Genomic DNA, 17,783 nt, shown 5'->3' with positions numbered 1-17,783 from the left:
CATTGGTTTTGCTCTGAATTCATGGGTATAAAGCAGAGAGAAAAATCAGGGAAATGATCAATTAAAGATGGCAAATCTTATCCTTGAGAGTAGGAAGCGTTAATGAGACACAGAAGTGATTTTTCTCCTCTACCAAAGAAGGATTAATTTCAGTGGGGAGGAGGCAAAGATTTACACCACCTGCCTTAGAAGCTGGGACTTGCAACATTTAATTCCAGAATGGGAGCACCTGACATAGATTTTCCCCACATTACAGCTTACAGAGCTGAGCTCAACAGCTGATGCTGATTGTGGTGATAAAAATGGTGAAGTGAAACCCCACTGCTTTCTTGCAGTGCAAAGAGATGCTGGGTCACTTCAGAGCTGTAGCTGAGTTTGGATACATAGTGAGTAAGAACTGTTTTCCTACTTCTTCACAAGAGGTTTTCTTTGTGGTCTTTTATTTAAGAGGCGCAAGAAAATGGATGTAGAGTGTTGTTATTATTATTATTATTGTTATTTTGTAATATTTTTATGGAGATTAAAGAATTTCTTTTTTACACAGAAGGCAATGTTTGGGATTTCATATCTTCCTAACTGTCTTTTATCAAAAATACTGAAGAATGCGCTTTGTTGTTGGTTTTCCCCTCATGTACTACAGAGCTTCCAACTGCTTAAGTCTCTTGGGGAACCAGCAGTATTGGTATGCAAGGATAATTCAGCTATTCAGTTCAGCTCTTTATGAATTACGTGTTTTCTGCACAGTTTGTGATAAGTTTTATTTGGTGGTAACGTGCATCTTTTAAAATGCCTAATATATGTGGAGCATCAGGATGCTGTTTATACTCATGCTTAAAGTTTTATTGTGAAATCCATACATCGGTTCTAAAATGTGTAATGCAATTTGTTGTGTGTGCTGTGCAGAGTCTGCATTCCTGGATTAGGCTTACTTTTAAACTGGTAATGTGAAAAGCTCCTCCAGAGTCAACTTAATGTTTTGTTTTGTTTTAATTATTATTATGAAATAAGAAGGATTTCTTAATAAATTGTGGAACCATTATCTGCTGGAATTAATGATACAAGAATCTAATGAGGAAGAAGTTTTTGTGCATTGCTCCAGATTGCAACAAAGTGTTGTGCTTTTAGCTGAGGTGTTGAGGGCCACTTGCTTAGCTTAGTGAAGCAGGTATGTAATTAAACGTGCCGTTTGCTAATCTGCTGCAGTTATCTCTTCTTGCCATGGAGGGGTCAAAGAGGGTGAACTGATGTGGTAGACTGAGACTCTGCTAAGGTTTAACTGAACAGCTCTCAATGGGGAGGAAAGGGGCTGTGGGCCCTTAGTGCTGCTTCTGTGGATCGCTGCTCTGTAGGTTGATAGTGATGCAAATGTCAAACTATTAAGAAAAATAATGATAAATGCTGTTTTTCATGATTTACCAAAAGAATGTAGCGTTGCTACTGATGCCATTTAGATCTAGCTCAAGTTTGTTTTCTACTTCTTGAAGGTAATTTTGAAATTCAGAGATGCTCTCTTTTTTTTTTTTTCTGGTAAGGTGTATAAGCAATTTGTTGTGTGAATTCTTTATGCTTAAAAATATGGCTGCTTTTTTTTTCCCAGAGGTTTTCCTTTTAGAAGGAAACTATTGTATTTTGTTTGGATGCTTTTTAAAAAGCTTCTTTAAAATCAGTTTGCTAAAAATTCTTTTGGGATGACCAGTAGTGCTTAAAAAGATGATGGTGTATGTCTGTATATAGATAGATATACACTTTTTTTTTTTTGCAGTGCGATGGGAAATCATCATACTCCAATCCTAAACTGATCAAAGCATTATGATAGCTGAAAAATGTGATCAGCAGACAAAACAAAGTCTGTTTAGCAAACAGCTCCCCTCCAAATGTGTAAAAATAAAAATCCTATTGCTATAAGCAAATATAGGCTGCAGTTTAAACAACTTTTCTATTTTGTAGGCATTGATGCTATGAGTTTACATCTCTTTTTAGTGAAGGAGAAGTGACTCTTTCACTTCAGTGGTAAGAAACAACAGATAAACATACTGAAGATGGCTTTATCTTAGAGAAGAATGTGCTTTTGGAAGCATATTGCTAGTGTAGGTGTAAAGAGAAGAGGGAAACCTGCTAAGTGTTCCATAAGCTCAAGATGCTGTCAGCCTGATGAGCTGCAGCGATTTGATATTTTCTTTTATTAAATGTTTTTGTTAGGTCCTTCATGCTTCAAAGATACTTAAAGTACACCATATTTCTAGTTTCAGTTGTCTAATTGCCTCTGCATTTTTTTCTTCTAGAGAAGTCTTCATCAAAGGCAACTGATTTTTGCAGTTGATACCTTATGATTTGTTATAATGCAAGTAACATTTAGCACATCTTGTAGACTGCCTGAAGAATTCCCATCAGTTTCCTAGCAAATGTCATCTCACTTCTGAATTGAGTGAAACACTGTCTTCCTTTTGCTTTCCTGCAATTTGTCATGCTTCATACTTGGCTAGAGCTGCCAATTTTCATTGTCCTCACTGACAACGGCTGTCAGCGTGCCATTTATGTCTTCAAAACTCTTGATGGCAGCATCCCCTAAGTTACAGGATTGAAATGCAACCTGAGCAACTCTGAGGTTTAGATCTGTGTGACTTCCTGCTACATTATGATCAGAAACAACACCACAGCATCTCTTAATTTCTCCATACAGGGGGAGCGCATCTAGATGTAACAAAGTGGTCAGCAGTTCCAATAAAGCCATCAATATCTCCTGACTGCTTGCGTTGTGTTGTGAAGAACTTGTGTTGACAGTGATGGGATTAAAATAATTCAGAGAAGCATACGTGTAATGAATCTCATTGCTGTGAAAAGGCAGGGTGAAGCCAGCTATAGGCAATTTTCTTCTTTTGTTCCATCTCAGAGCTGAGTAGACGCTTCCTTTTGTACTTTCTCATTTATTGCAAACTCATGACTGCTTTTGAATTTTTAAATGTGAGCAGTAGGGCTGAGTAAGACAGAAACAGTGGAAAATTCCCACTTCTCTGAAGAAGGCTGGAGATAAGTTTGAATCTGTCAGGTAGGGTTACAAAGGGTAAGATAAGTCACTACTACCTTTCTGGTCTGTGGTTAGATGGACTAATGCCAGGGAAGGCTTTGGCTCCCCAAGACTATCAAACAGAATTTGATTTTGGTGTAGTTCAGAAGATCAATGGTCATTAATTTTATCTGACATAAACAAACTGGTAATTAGTAGGAGTTCCAGTTGAAGTGTGTTTCAAGTAGTAGTGTTATTATTGCTTACAGTCACTTTATGGATTCGATGGTTTAATTTATAATTCTAAAGGCAAGGAATGAGTTCAAAAGCCATGAAAAATGGTTCGTGTTTGTTTTTAACATGGAAGTATTTCTAAATATTGTGATACTTCATATTTCAAGTAAGATAACAGAGGCACAAGATATTTACTGAATGGAAAAAGCACTACACTGAAGATGACTTCCAAATAACAATCATTTCTAGTATTTTAAGAACAACTGTTGGCTTTCTCTGTCCTGAATATTCACCTTCAAGGAGGATGGCATAATGATTCAAGTCACAGTGGATGTTTTGGGGTGCTGTAGCTCATGCAGAAGCAGCTTGAAGCATTTGCATACAGCATTTATTCATCTATAGGTGCTTTGGGTCTTCTCTGCTAAGAAAGGCTAGCTCTTGGTAGCTCTTTAAAATAGTCATTCATAGCCAATGTTCTTTTGAACTGCATTTCCTTGAGTGCTTTAAAGGAAAAAAAGGATTGGTGTGTATGAACACGGGTTACAGGGCTCATGACTCTAGACATCCCAGTCTTCCATAGTTAATTCTCATTACTCGTTAGATGCTTAGTCAGAAGGAGTTTATTATGTACTGACTGTTTTGATGGCCATATTAGCAGTATAGAAAACTGAAGTGACTCCATTCTGAATCAGCAGATCTCCCATCAGTTAGATGGGGTCTCTGGAGACAAGAGCCCTGCAGCTATTAGCTGAGCCTGCTATTGAGTTTGCTGCAGGGCAGTGTCTCAGCAGCACTTTTCCTGGATGAAGAGTTTATAGCGCTGTTGGGCTCAAGTTGCTTTGCGCTGCAGGTGCAATTCCACCCTTAGGCTGTCAAGTTTGTTGTTCAGCTTACTTTTCTGCTGAAACGTATTTGGAGGACTGCCTCCTTGCCATTGTGGCTATGGAGGATGTGATGGTCACTGGGGATGGTCAGGCATGGAATGAGATCTCTATGGCTTCTGGAAATTGTTGGTACTCCAAACAATGTTGGGCTGCATTAATAGGTTGTGATTTTTCACTGGAAGAGAGGAAGATTGCTTTGCACAGGTAAGATAGCACAGAGTTTACCATAACCTTTCCCTGCAGATTTCTGGAGTAGTCAGTATCCAAGTTTTGAACAAGTCTTGAATAAAGCCTCTGTCTTGGCACCACTGTAGTTAAAGAATAGCTTAACAGTTGTTCTTTGATTAGGTCTTAGAGGGCAACAGAACAGATCTACATGGAGGTTCTGTCTTTCTGCTAATATATTTTGCAATGCTTTCTCACTGCAATCTATGAATACACAAAAGCACTTCTTTACTGCCCAGAGACACATTTACTTTGCAGCAATTGCCGCCAGAGGTAACTTAATTGCTTATCTGGATATAGATAAGCTGATGAAGTTCCCTAAGAGCTGCTGCCTTGCTGCTCATTTAACCAGGTTTACTGGTAGGTTTTGAGTTCTGCTGTTCCTATGTGCTGTGCAGGTACGTGAAGAAGAAAATTAAGCAGTGCCAGAGTACCTCCATCCAAGCTGCAATGTTTGGGTTGGTAGCCAGTATGCTAAAGTGCTGCTGATCCGAGCGGTGCATCTAGTAATAAATAGTACCGTCCTAGAGTTTAGGTAGGAACAGCACAACAAAATCACGGAAGAAGGCTTTTCAATTATTCTTTTGTTCTCTGATGCAGCCATGAAAGCAATGTTTTTTTATAAGTAAGCGATGTCTGTTATTTGCAGATGAGTAGTTTTCTCTTGCCCCAGAAAAAGCGTTGTTAGCTCATGCTGTGGCAGCTTGTGCTTTTGTTTTTGGATACTCTGAGTTTCAGTCAGAAATGTGGGAGAATTAGCATCTATAACCTGGTGGATCATGGGAAGGCAAAGCATAGCCTTACTCAAAATCACAGTGTATCGTATGTAGCTTTTTCTCAATACTGATAAAAAGAATAAGTTAATACCTTCCCCATCTCAGGACCATGGTCATGGGAGCCTGCTGCCTTAACATGTGTTCCATTGCCCATCTCAGTGTATACTAATCTCTGCATTTAGCTCCCTTTTCATATGCATTTATGAGAGAGCTCTGCACAGATGGATGAGTCTTTATCCATATTTCTTGGTGGTTTAGTGTAGTTACATTGGAGGAGTAATTATTTCTATCAGGAAGATTGTGACAGCCACCACATATTATGGAAATTTTCCTCATTGAAACTTTAAAATTTTTTCCTATTGTCTGATTCTCATAGCAACACAAAGACTGGTTTAGAAATGTAATTGCGATCTGTAGAAGAAATATAACCAGACATGCTATGAAGCTGAATTACATTAGAGCATTGGGAATAGAGCCACCTATAAAAGAAAATGAGTAGAAAGAAAATCACGGTATGAGCAATTGTCATTTGTCAAGGAAGGGGAATCTGTGCTGAACCACCAACGACCAGACACCCAAGAGAGAAGTCATTCTGACAGTGACGGCTTGTAGCCTGCCGCTGCTGGAAGACTCTTGGGGTAGTTCTTTAGCAATAAGGATTGCTTCATTATCAGGCCCATGGAGCATAATTATGGTGCTTAACTGAACTTTTCCAGGGTGTTTTACCTTTTTTGTGGGTTAACAGGTTGCAGTGTACAGTACGGCGCTAACGCAGCTGAACTCTCGGCTGAGGTGTTGAACAACCAGTGCGACCTTTCTAACTGCAGAGTTCAAGCCGTAGCACATCCATGCTTTGTTACCAAACTACAAACCTATCTGCTTGTGAGGAGTTGTAAATGAGATATTGATATGGTTACTGTGTTCTTCAGGAAGTCTTTATGAAAGTTCAATGAAGCCATTAATTCGTGACGCAAATCGCTTAGGGCCTCACTCTTTATCAGCATTGTGCTCACTGAATCACAGTCATGTACATTATACCTTCACATATACATCTTTTTATCTTTTTTTTTTGGCTTTGTGCACATGCAATCTGTAGAAACATAAGTAGCTGCAGAAAGTGTTAATAGTATTTTGTGTTTCTGTTTCATACTTGAAATAACTACCGATATTCTAAATCTGTTGTCTGCTGAATCTCATAAGAGTCTTGAGGAATCTTAATTGGCATTTTACCACATTCAGATATGCCGAAGTTCACTTTTGAAACTTATTACTTATGATTCCGTGTGTGGCTTATGAACCTGAAAGTTTGATACTGACTAATCCTCCTTCACCCAACAACTTAGGTCAGCGTCTCTTTCTCAACATTTTCTTTCTGTTTAATGAGGAGCTGGATTTTATTTAGAGGGAGTTACAAGAATCTGAATTCCGTACTTTATCTAAAATAGTATCATGTTATAGCTTATCATTTTCCAGTGGTGAATTAGCAACTAAATTAATTGCTGCATTACGTAGTTCCTTTAGGAGTTGTGGAGTTCTGAGATCTCTCCTTAGACCGACTTGATGGTAGGTACTGCTATGATCATCTGGCTCCTTTTTCTCTGCTGCTATCATAAATAGAACGTGCAGAAGCAGGGAAAAGAATGGAAGAGCACTTGTGGAAAGCATCTGGACTGAGCAAGATAGGAATTTCTGCAGGAGGTGACAAGGAGGGAATGGGTTTCAAGAAACAAAATAAATTGTTTAAATTGATTTGAAATACTGTTTTGAAAGATAACTATCAATGTGCCTGCTTGACATTAAACTAAAGCAGCATTTTATTGTTAAGTCCCTGAAGTTTCTGAAAAAATTTTCCTGAAAATCTCTGGAAATTGGCAGAATATGACCAAGCATAATGCGTGAGTTTGATATTGCTGTGTAAGTAATGCTGTTCTGCAATGTTGTCATATTGAAAAATAAATAAAATACGATGAAAAGCTATGTTTAAGAACTAAGGCTTGTCATATTCACATGTAGCAAAGGAAATGAATGTTTTCACTTGTGAAAGTTATCCTACACAGAGGTAAAGTAGCACAGAACTTGTGCTTGAATGAGGCACCAATGCTTTTATTGCTGATTCTCTTTTTGTGAGCCATTCATTACAGTCTGATGTACTAGAAATACGGGAGGAATTTAAGCAGAGAGGAATGGCAAGCCAGTAACAGCGTTTATTGCTCAAATGATCAAAGGCAAATATTTGTTATGGAGTATAACATTGGTGGAATTTGGTGGGTATTCTGTAAACAGGCAGTGGAACCACGATGCTACCATCCAAAAAGTAGAAAACTACCACTGTGCAAGAGTAGAAAATACCTGCTATTACACTGATGGAGCTGTCAAGAGAGAATCTTTCTGTAAAACTTGCTGTGAGCTTGGTTCAGCTGAAATTGGGGGAGTTATGCTGACATAAGCTGGAGAGAAGCTGCTGTGAATTTGGTGTCAGATATCACATATAAAATCTTAGAGGTTGTGAGGGAAGTCTGCTTTCAAGAAAGTGCTTAATATTTTATACGAGGACTTAACATGGTGTCACTGCTTATATAAAAGTATCATAAAAGTTATGCTAGAAAATTCTGCTTGTGTTTGCTTTCTTATTTTAACCTACTGAACATTTAATTATTCCTGGTGAAATTGCTTGGCTTTAGCAGCTATTCTTAAAGCAGAATTAGCTTCATTTGATGGTTGCATGGCACCAAAAGTTTGACCTGTCAAGAAGCGAGTTATAAACTTGAATCTCCTTTGGGCAAGAAAGGGATTGAATCTAGGTTTTCTTGTGCATCTGAGTAATTTAACTACACAGCAACCAGGTAAATGAAGATGATAATTTCTTTCTTAGCTCTTTTTTTTTTTTTTTTTTTTTTTTTTTAATTCTTGTTTTGCTATCTGTGGAAAAAAACGCTATTTGATAAGGATGTTATGAAGTCTTTGTGTAAGTTATGGATCTCAATGAATAAGGCAAGGGAACTGTGGGAATAGTTTGTTTTTTTTTCTTAAGCATGGAGCCTGTGCCCTTTCAGGAATGTATCCAAGTGACACCAGAAATTTGGTGCATTTAAAGTCTTGCTTTTTGATACAAGATTACTGTTTAAAAACTCAATTTTGAAATTAAGGCTGCCTCTTTTGAAAAATCTACCATGGGCCAAGTGTGAGGAAGAATTAAGATTTGCAGGATATGTGCTGAGATTCACAATCATTTAGGGATTCCTTTGGTAGCACAGAAAATGCAGGCATGGAGGTAACAATTAATAATTTTACATGGTGGAAAAAAAAATTAGCTTTTGTAAGTCTCTTGCTAGTTGCTAGCTTCATTTTTAGTGAGCAAACACAGCAAACACCAGTGTGATTCTTAGTGAAGTGTAAAAAACAAAAAACAAAAACAAACAAACAAACAAAAAAACAAAAACAAAAAACAAACCCAAACAAACAGATGACAGGAAATTTTGGTTTAAAGAGGCATATGAAGTCTCAGTTATATTCATCTAAGTTAGGAGTTGTAAATGTAGGAAAATGTTCTCTAATTAATAGGTTTAACAAGGGAAGGCAAAAAAAAAAAAAAAATAATTACTGGCCTTGTTGCATACCTGTTTTCCCCTTCTAATCTTCCAAATTTCATCCCCAGCTCAGACATCTGCTTTGTAAATGAGGTGGCTTTTCTTTTATTTTGTATGATTTGTCACATTGCAGAAAGATGCGTGTGTCCATCAGAAGCACTTTCCTGCTTCTTGGATCATGATCAACATTTTGTTGAAAGAGACAGAGGACTTTGTACAGCCATCTGGAATATTGCTATTGTATGGCTGGCTTCAGTTCTTTGAGGGAAGAAAAAAAAACCCTGACAAAATGAATTCTTGTTGTGGTCAGTCTACCAAATTAAATGTTGATTACTTGGTGTGTGTGCCTGTCTGTTTTAAAATCTGTCACTCACTTTCTATATTTGAAGAGACAATTATTGAAAAGTTAAATCTCTGATGGTGTAGGAAAACCCGAGGCAGAGTTGCTGAAAGTTTTATCTCCTTCTGTCACTTCTGGAAGGTGCTCAGTACGAAAAGTTAAATAATTACAGTTTTATTTTCCTGAAAGTTAAATTGGATTTTATCTGGTTTTACCTCATAGCCGCCTCCTTTCCAAATCTAAACCAGCTAATGGACAAATAGTAGCAGAAAGCTCATAAAAACATCTGAACCCCTTAGAATGACAAATGAAGGCTGTGATGTGCACCTTAAAACCTCCCATGGATCTGGATTGAAGTTCCTAATTCTCTCACATTGACTAGGATGTAACTGAACACATCTTCTGCAGGGGGCTGGAAAAACTGGTGGTGTTGGATGGGATGCTTGATACCAAAATGTGATGTGAAGAATTGCTGTGTACTCTGAAGAGAATGCCATGAAGGATCTGGAGTGAAAGGGTATTTTGAACTTTTTGAAAGCTATTCTCTTTCAAACCTTGCAACGGCACTTCTTTTAAAAAGAAAACCAAATGTTTCATGGTGCTTCCTTCAGCTGTATCACTGCTCCTTTTTCAGATATGAGGGAAGAACTTCATCCACTAGCTGCACTGAGTGACCCAGTATAACTGAGGGGAGATAAGAGCTCTTTCAACTTCTGCACACTCTTCCAAGTTAAATACTACAGAATTTCAGGTGTGTGATGCATTCAGATGTGTACCAAGTATGACTTTGCACAATTTAAGCAAATCCAGTTCTTTATTTCTGCTATATATATAGTATATATATAGTATATGCCTTATACTACAAGGCAATTCTAGTCACTTCCATTTTGTAGCCATCACTACCTGTGTTCAGTCTATGTGCAATCTCTAGTTCAGACATAAAGTAGAGAGCTAGTTACCAACTGTGCTAGTGGTGTAAGAGAGCTTGAGGTCTCTGTCCTGTACCTTCAATGTGTACTTCATGCAGTTATTTGCCTAGTTGGTCACAGTGCTTTGGAGGCACAAAAATATGAGGTGTACGATAAGCAGCCAAAATGAAGTGACTTAACGATTCTCCTTTTCGTCGAACTGCTGTCTTGTCATTTAAGCACAGCACACTAATTAAAAGGACAAAAACTCCCACAACATTTAAGACAGCATTGTGCTTAGGAACAATATTTCTGAGTCACTGTGCTTTTCTAGTGCTACTTTGGGGCTTGCAGATTATATACTTGTACCCAGGAGTTAACTGAAGTATGCTTTTATGATTAAGTGCATGGAGTGTGATACCTTGACATTACTCAAAGTTGTTTACTCTTAAATGGGCAAAAAGTTTCAACCATTTGTTGTAGGAAAGCAATGTTTACTTGCAACTTGCCACATACTCCTTTCAAGGAGCTTTATTTTTGGGTCAGTGCAAAACCTGGCCATGTGTGATGCGTGATCGTATGGGTATAGAATGTTGAGTACAGCAGTTCTGTGCTCCCTTCAGCTTGTGGCTGCTCATACCTTTGGCCAGCACCTAGAATGGTGCTGTAGAGCTCTGCAAGAGCTGTCTTGAGTCCTTCCCAGCCATGGAGATGGCTGCTGTGTCTGGCCTTAAGGGAAGGGAAAAGAAAAGAGTAGAAAATTTAGAATGTCAAGGAGGATAATTGGCCCTGATGTAGTTTTAATTTAATTTGGTTTTAGTTAGGGGTTTAAGGTAGCCCACAAAGAAGGCGGTAAGCAAATAATGATGCCTCATGACTTACAGATGGTTTGAGGAACATCCTTTGCATGCTATGAAGTTACAGGTAGAATGTGTATCTTTTAAATTATTTTTTGTACAATAAATTGATTGTATCTGTTGTGTAGTGCCTAAATAGGTATTACAATTATAAACTTCAAAGGGTAATAAACTGATTTCATAGAATTTGTGTTTAGATAATGATATGGAAAGTAACAGCATTGAGAAGGCTTTTTGTAGGCAGGTTTAGTGAAGCCAGAGGATACAGTGGGGATAAAAGCATATGGTGTGTTGGGGTAATCACAGAAATATTTCAGTAAAGAATTTGCTTTTCCAAAATCTTTTGGAACTACTGTGAGCATCTCAGGCCCTGAGTTTGTTTGAACAACAGGCTTAATGCCAGTTTTACCCACTGGATTAGAGGTGATACTGCACAATTGCATCAGTCAACCAGAAATAATCTGTAAGCAGCAACCAGTATTTTTAGATGTCTCACACATTACTCCATCTCATTATCCTTTAACCAAATAGTATACTTTAATGAGCAGCAGTGGAATGTAAGAAGGCATTGTTAAGCACATGTGCCCATAAACATGTTACCATAAAGAAAGGGAAGGTGGAAATTTACTGACCAAGTGTATCATTTGCTTTCTTTAAGAGTCTCTGGGCAGAATCTTACCCATAGTAGTGCAGGAGCAGTAAACCATGGTTTTTTATTGTATTGAGGCTACATAAGGGCATAAAGGTAATAAAGCAAAGGTAGTTCTCACCGTGACTTGCTTTGTTCCTTGTTCTTAGCAGTGATTTCTCATTGAAAAACTTTTGGGGAGTGTCTGAAGAGAAAATACAAGAGAATAGCTGTCCAAAAGTAAGCCATAACTTCTATATGCAGTAGGAAACGCAGTAACCTAGGGTAGATGTTTAAAGGATGCACCTGTGGACAGCCTTTCTAACAATAAAGTAAGGATGCGTTTCTTCAACTTGCACGAGTTCTTATGACCTGAGTTCATGCTGCTTTAGGGAGTAGGAAAGGAAGCAGGCTGAAAAACTGGTGATCCTGTCAAGTGGTGATAACTGGAGAGGCAGTGGGTGTTGTTGGATCTGTTGGACCTCATGTGCTGTGGTAAATCAGTTTTTCCACCGAAAAGAAAAGAAATCATCGTGAGGCAACCTGTGTTGAATGACATTTCTCAAGATAAGTGCTGTCAGGAATCAGAGAATGCCTTGCTTCTTAGCCACAGAACTTCCCAAGCATAGCTGCATATCAGCGTGAAGATATGCATCTCATTTCACAAACTTTTTTGTCTGAGATGGAGTTTTCTGAGGTTATCCTGTTCCCATGTGTGTAGACTCAGAAAGACGTAACTATTTGTATGCTCCTGTCTGCGCTGTGAGGCTTCAGGCAAAATGCAGCCAGCACTCCTCAGGGACAGTGACACTCCACACAGTGCCCAAACAGCCCATAAATTATTTCCTCCCTTATTCTGAATATTCATAACTTCAGCAAATGGGAAATTGTATAAAGCTGGCATTGCAGTTTTTCCTACAACCTAGTAGTTTCATTTCTTGATTGTCTTAACATTTTGAATTCAAATTGACTTCAGCTAACTTTCTATCGTTTAAATATTTTCTTGATGTGAGAACACATGAAACAGAATCCTCAGATAATTCTTTTCAGTAAAATTCTTGCTAAAAGACTAATCAGAGTACAATTTGAGAGATTAAAACTTGTTTCTTTGAGAGGATGACTCTTTCCCTTTTTTAATCAGAGCAAACTGTGCTGGTGCTTGCAAGCCTGAGAACAAGTTAGGAGAATCACAGGAATAAGAAAATGAAATGTAACAGTGCTGTCAGCACCAAAGGGATGTTAGTCACAGAATTCTCGAAGATTCTTCCAGTGCTCAGTTAAAGAGAAACTGCAATGAGAATATATTAATTAAGATATCAGTTTCATACTGCACCAGCGAGGTTGCTTATTTTATTTGAAATGGTGTTTAAGAGTGATCAGAATATCACAGATAGAACTGAGCATAATAACTATGTATCTTCTGTTTAGTGGCCAGAACTCCTACATTTAACGCAACAATTTTACCACGAATGGTATTTTATCTCTGCCTGATTCTCATTTTAATTGGAGTCTAAATTTTCTAACTATGCTATCATTATAGCAAGTTCACTGAAGTGCACTTCCATTACATGAACTGCAGCATTTCAGAGGTGCCAAGTTCAGAGGAGAGAGATAAATTAATGCTGAATCTCGTGTTTTATTATCTTGAGGAGTGGGGAAAGATTTGCAAATACAGTCATTGCATAACCTGAATAATATGACTATATCATGGAAGAAGGAGAGGTGGGGAGATTCCTCAAGACCAAACTATCTGTTAGAGAAGTAGAGCAACTTGGCATTACTGTTCTTTATAACAGAGGTTATAATGGATACCTGATCTCTGAGCCACAAAAAGTATAGTAGAATTTCTGGAATGTGTTTGGTAATTAATCCAAATTCATCCTAAAGTCGCCATCTGACATGGATGAATACTGTATTGAGATCAGGATTTTCTTTCTGCTATTTCCAAACACGTTTCAAGTGTGGCTGAGTTTTGCTTGTATGGTAGCTACCTGAAAACTTTGTCCACGTGGGTCTCTCCATAACAGTGCAGATACTTGATCTGAGGATTCAAATAATATAAAATTTAAAAGAATCCTAGGCATGAAGTGAGATGTGCTGTTCTTTGCTTTTATCGCTTTTAAGGCCTCGGCTTCAAGTCTGCCCTTTTCTGTATTCTCTCCTCACTGTTATACCTTTAATGGGTATAAAGCTGTAGATATCAGAGCCAAGTTTCCTCAGATAGGTGGTGTTGCCTGTTCAACCTTGCATCATTTCTATTGAGCACTTCTTTAAGAGAATGGGAAAGATCACTTGATATTCCATTTGAACTCCTACTTTGTTTTAGATCTCTGGGGAAGCAAGGATTCTCATAAGCCTGAGCAAAAAGCTGATATCAGAGGGTGAAAAAGACACTCTCTTTACATTCTGTTCTTTCCCTCCTTTCTTACATCCCTTTAAGCTGCTGGCATCAATGTGGAGAAGTTTCCATAATCTCCATTATTCCTGGGTAGAGAATGGGGAGAAAACCGAAATTTTAAGGGTTTGGATTGTGCATTGTGAGCATGTACAGCATCCAGGGTTAGACACGTGGCTCTAGGATATGGAAAAATTTGCCATATCTGTACAGGTCAAAATGGGCAACTCTGCAAGCATTTTTTGTAAACAGTTAGTGAAGAAAATGGTATTGGTTTTGTTACAGCTTGTCATATCTAACTATCAACTGCCCCATGCTGGTATACAATCCTGTTCAGGCTGTGTACTTGTCTTTCTGAAGAAATCAGTTCTGGAATCAGAACTATACAAAGAAGAAGTTTGCCAACAGCTGGCCAATTCACATCTATTTTTGAAAGAGTACTTGAAGGCCATAGACAGATTCTTTGCGCATTGTTTTGAAGGCACTGTGAATCTTTCCTGAGCTACACTGCCTATGTGGTTATTTAGCCCTAAAGGGATCTCTGAGGAAAGAAAGTCCCAAGTTTTGGAATGAGTTTGTTACGAGCTTGAAATCAAAACAGCAACTTAAAGCACGATTAGATCTTAAGTGTAATTTCTGTTATTCTAGTCATAGAACCATAGACTCATAGAATAGCTTGGGTTTGAAGGAATCTCAGTTACCTAGTTCCAAACCTCCTGTTGTGGGTAGGGTTGTCAAACACTATACCAGTGGCTTCCACTGCCTTCCAGTCATTTACTCTGAGTGTTGCAGGTAAATTGCATGCATGTCCATATGTGTAGCTGCTACAGGTAGCTGTGCCCTGTCCTTCGTTACCCAAGAACCTCAACTAACCTTCACTGTAAGCCTGCACTTTTGCAGGCTGCTTTAATTATGTTTTAAACACTCTGTAATTTCATTATTGCCATTAGACTAATGAACTGTAACTTCAGATTGTGCTCTTTGCAAATGAGAGCTTTCACTTGCGTAGGCACCTGCCTATGCATCCCAACCAAAGCAATAACTGAGTTGTGCATCATGTGTATAGCCATTCAATTGCTTGCAGGAGGCAGCTGCAGAAACGGTTTTTGTAACCATTCTATGCTAGAGTAATCTCTATAGTGCTGCTCTACTGTATATGTCTGCTCTTGCTCCTTTCTCTACTAATACCAGCACTATCAACCTCTTCACTCTGGGTTTCTCAGCCTGAAGTTTCTCAAAATTGTGAAGCTTAGAGAAGTTCTCAGTAATGGGGTATATCGTGGGTGGAAAAATGCTCATTAAATCAAGAAGTTATTTGCAAATGTTGAAAAGATTCTAAACATCTGTAGCTGGACTGTGCTGCATCATTACTTGAATTTATGTATGGATTGGGACCCACGTATGAAGGGCTACTTGGGTCATGCTAACAGGAATGTAAGAGTAGCTGTTTCCATTTAATCAAAAAAGATGTGCCAGCAATGGAGATGCAAACGCATGTTTTACTGTGACAGGAAGGTGGTTAAAGATCCAAACGTAGGACTCGCCCTGCATTTTTGTCCACAGTTTTTCCTTTGTATAGAATTTTTTTGCTTTGAAGACTGTAGCTACTTAAAAAAAAAAAAAAAAAAAAAAATGGTATTCTAATAATAATGACTTGATTTTTTCTAAATGAATGGCTTTTCACACAGCACGAATTTTGAAGTTAAATGCTGTACTTTCCCAAGAAACTGTGAACGGCTCTGATGTGTGAGACCATTTTAGATGATTATTTGGATTTATGTTTATCAGAAGGAAATAAGTTTCCCATTTAATATTTTGATAGATATAGGAAGCAGACCAAAGGTCTGTAACATACAATCAACAAATACAGTCCTCACTGTTTCCTACAGCATCAAGGCTAGAAGGGACAATCTGTTTTAGTTATGCATTTGAGCACACTTTAAATCTAATTTTAGTGCACAATAAAAATGAATGCTCTGTTTTCCAAATGCATCTGCTGAACTTGAGTTTTCATACCAGATGGCTTTGTTATGTTAGAAGTCAACATACAGTACGATAGCATTCTCTGGATCTGCTGAAATGACCTTGCAGTTTTTTTTTCTATGTGAAGCCTATATACAACATTTATGAATGGTGACACTCAGTGTTAGCCTTTCTATCTTGCTCTTATTCTGCTTCACCTGGTTGTAAGAATTAGTTAGTTTTGATAGAAGTGATTGATGTTTCTACTACAGTGATTGATACAGTGGATGCATTACTAAATCTATACTGTACACAAACCACATCTATGCTTTCCAAGGTTTTTGGGTCCCTGCAGCTCTGGTGGCTTGTCCTCAGGTTTTTCTGCAAAGGCTTTGTGGACAATAGCTAAAATTAGATGGTGAGTAAACCTGGATTCCACTTTAGAGGTGGATCCTAGAGGTGCTGCTGCTTTGGTTGTGCTTTTTGTTCTAACACCTGCTTTATGGTGGTAAATGACTACTGTGAATGTTCAGAGTACTGTCCTCAGAAGTGTGTGGGGTGAGGTTACAAGTGTGATAATCTCCTAATGGCAAGGCATACATCAGAGTGTGTATGAACATAGAGCTGCTCACGCCTGGTTTAGCATTAAACGTGGAGGTTGGTGGCCCTGCATGTGGCAGAGGGGTTGGAGATTCATGATCCTTGAGGTCCTTTCCAACCCGGGCCATTCTGTGATTCTGTCCTTTGTGGCTGCTGCTTGCTAATAAAGAGCAGTTCAGTTTTACCTGACCTTAAGTAGTCAGCCTGTAGAGAAAGGATGATTGTGTTCCTCCACTTTGCCTTAGATTCTTTTATTACTTACACCGTATTTCCAATGTACAGACTGTATAGAATACCTCCTTCTTGCTGATTCTGCTCGTACTCCATTGGTCTAGATTTTTATTAATCTGAACTTTATCTCCATCCTCATTTCTCAGTTATCAACGGCATGTTCATCCTCACAGAGATATTGAAAGGCAGGATCCATATGTAGTGCTTTAAGCGGAGGTATGAGAGTTAAAAGCCTTATTTGTGACAAAATGCACAGGAAATGGTGAGAGACAAATTATTCAAATTCTTGGATAGTTTCTCCTACATCCACATCATACTACATAAGTATGATGTACATAACTTATGTACATTTGATATAATTCAAACGTTCAGTTTTTCAAGTGTTTTCCACTGTTGAGTCAATGCTTATTCACAATTAAAATGCTATCGTTATTCGAACTGCTGAAATTATTCTTCCAGCTCAAAAATTGATATACTTTAGAAGAAGAACTAACATCCAAACAATTGGGGAAGGGCTATAAGCAGTGAATCATTAAATATTGTTTTCTTTCTCTTCAGGCCAGATTTTATTAAAAATCTGGACCCGAATGCTTTATTTCCTCAATGTATTTCTGACATTTTTGACAAGTGTTCACTTCTGACTTTCGTCAGTGAACTCAGTCACTGAATTAGTGTGTCTCATGGGTTATCTCTGCGAGCGTCTCATATCCGTCTGACATTAAGTGCAGGCGGAACAGAGACAATGGTGATTGAGTCTGGCAGTTTGTTGGCTGGTTTTTGGTCTTGTTTCGCTGAAGTCAATGTCACTTGATAGCTTTTAACACCCTTTAGCCAGGAACTTTTGTGTTAATTTTAGCAGCAGCTTGTCTTTTTCATCTTACGCCAGTTCCTTATCTAGGTTGTGTCACTGTTACTTCTTTAAGAACCTAACAGTTACTAAAACATGAGATATTCGGACTGCTGATATTGCCAGGGGTCTATAATCTGGGATTTCTTGGGCATAGTAATGCAGAGGTGGACATCTGGCTGAGTGCCATTTGGTTTCCTTCTTTTGATGTGTTTTGATATGGTTTTGATATGTTCACCTGTGTTAAAAACACTTAAAAATGATTTAAGTTGTAATCAGCGTAAGCAATTCTCACCTTTCTGCAG

The 17,783-nt window shown here is 38.2% G+C and overlaps 1 long non-coding RNA gene across 2 annotated transcripts in view; it reads left to right on the top strand.

Annotated features, from left to right (window-relative positions):
• The first annotated feature begins 340 nt into the window (after positions 1–340).
• The window catches only part of LOC122185510, a 29,470-nt gene continuing 12,027 nt past the window's right edge, over positions 341–17,783 (top strand). For both annotated transcript variants that reach the window (XR_006180895.1, XR_006180896.1), the window contains exons 1-2: positions 341–390; positions 9,685–9,801. This is a non-coding gene — a long non-coding RNA (uncharacterized LOC122185510). The remainder of the gene's footprint in view (positions 391–9,684; positions 9,802–17,783) is intronic.

This window comes from Lagopus leucura, unplaced genomic scaffold, assembly GCF_019238085.1.
Source record: "Lagopus leucura isolate 7727_CA_CO unplaced genomic scaffold, USGS_WTPT01 Super-Scaffold_100029, whole genome shotgun sequence".
NCBI lineage: Eukaryota > Metazoa > Chordata > Aves > Galliformes > Phasianidae > Lagopus > Lagopus leucura.
This window is presented reverse-complemented; position numbering and strand designations above follow the sequence as displayed.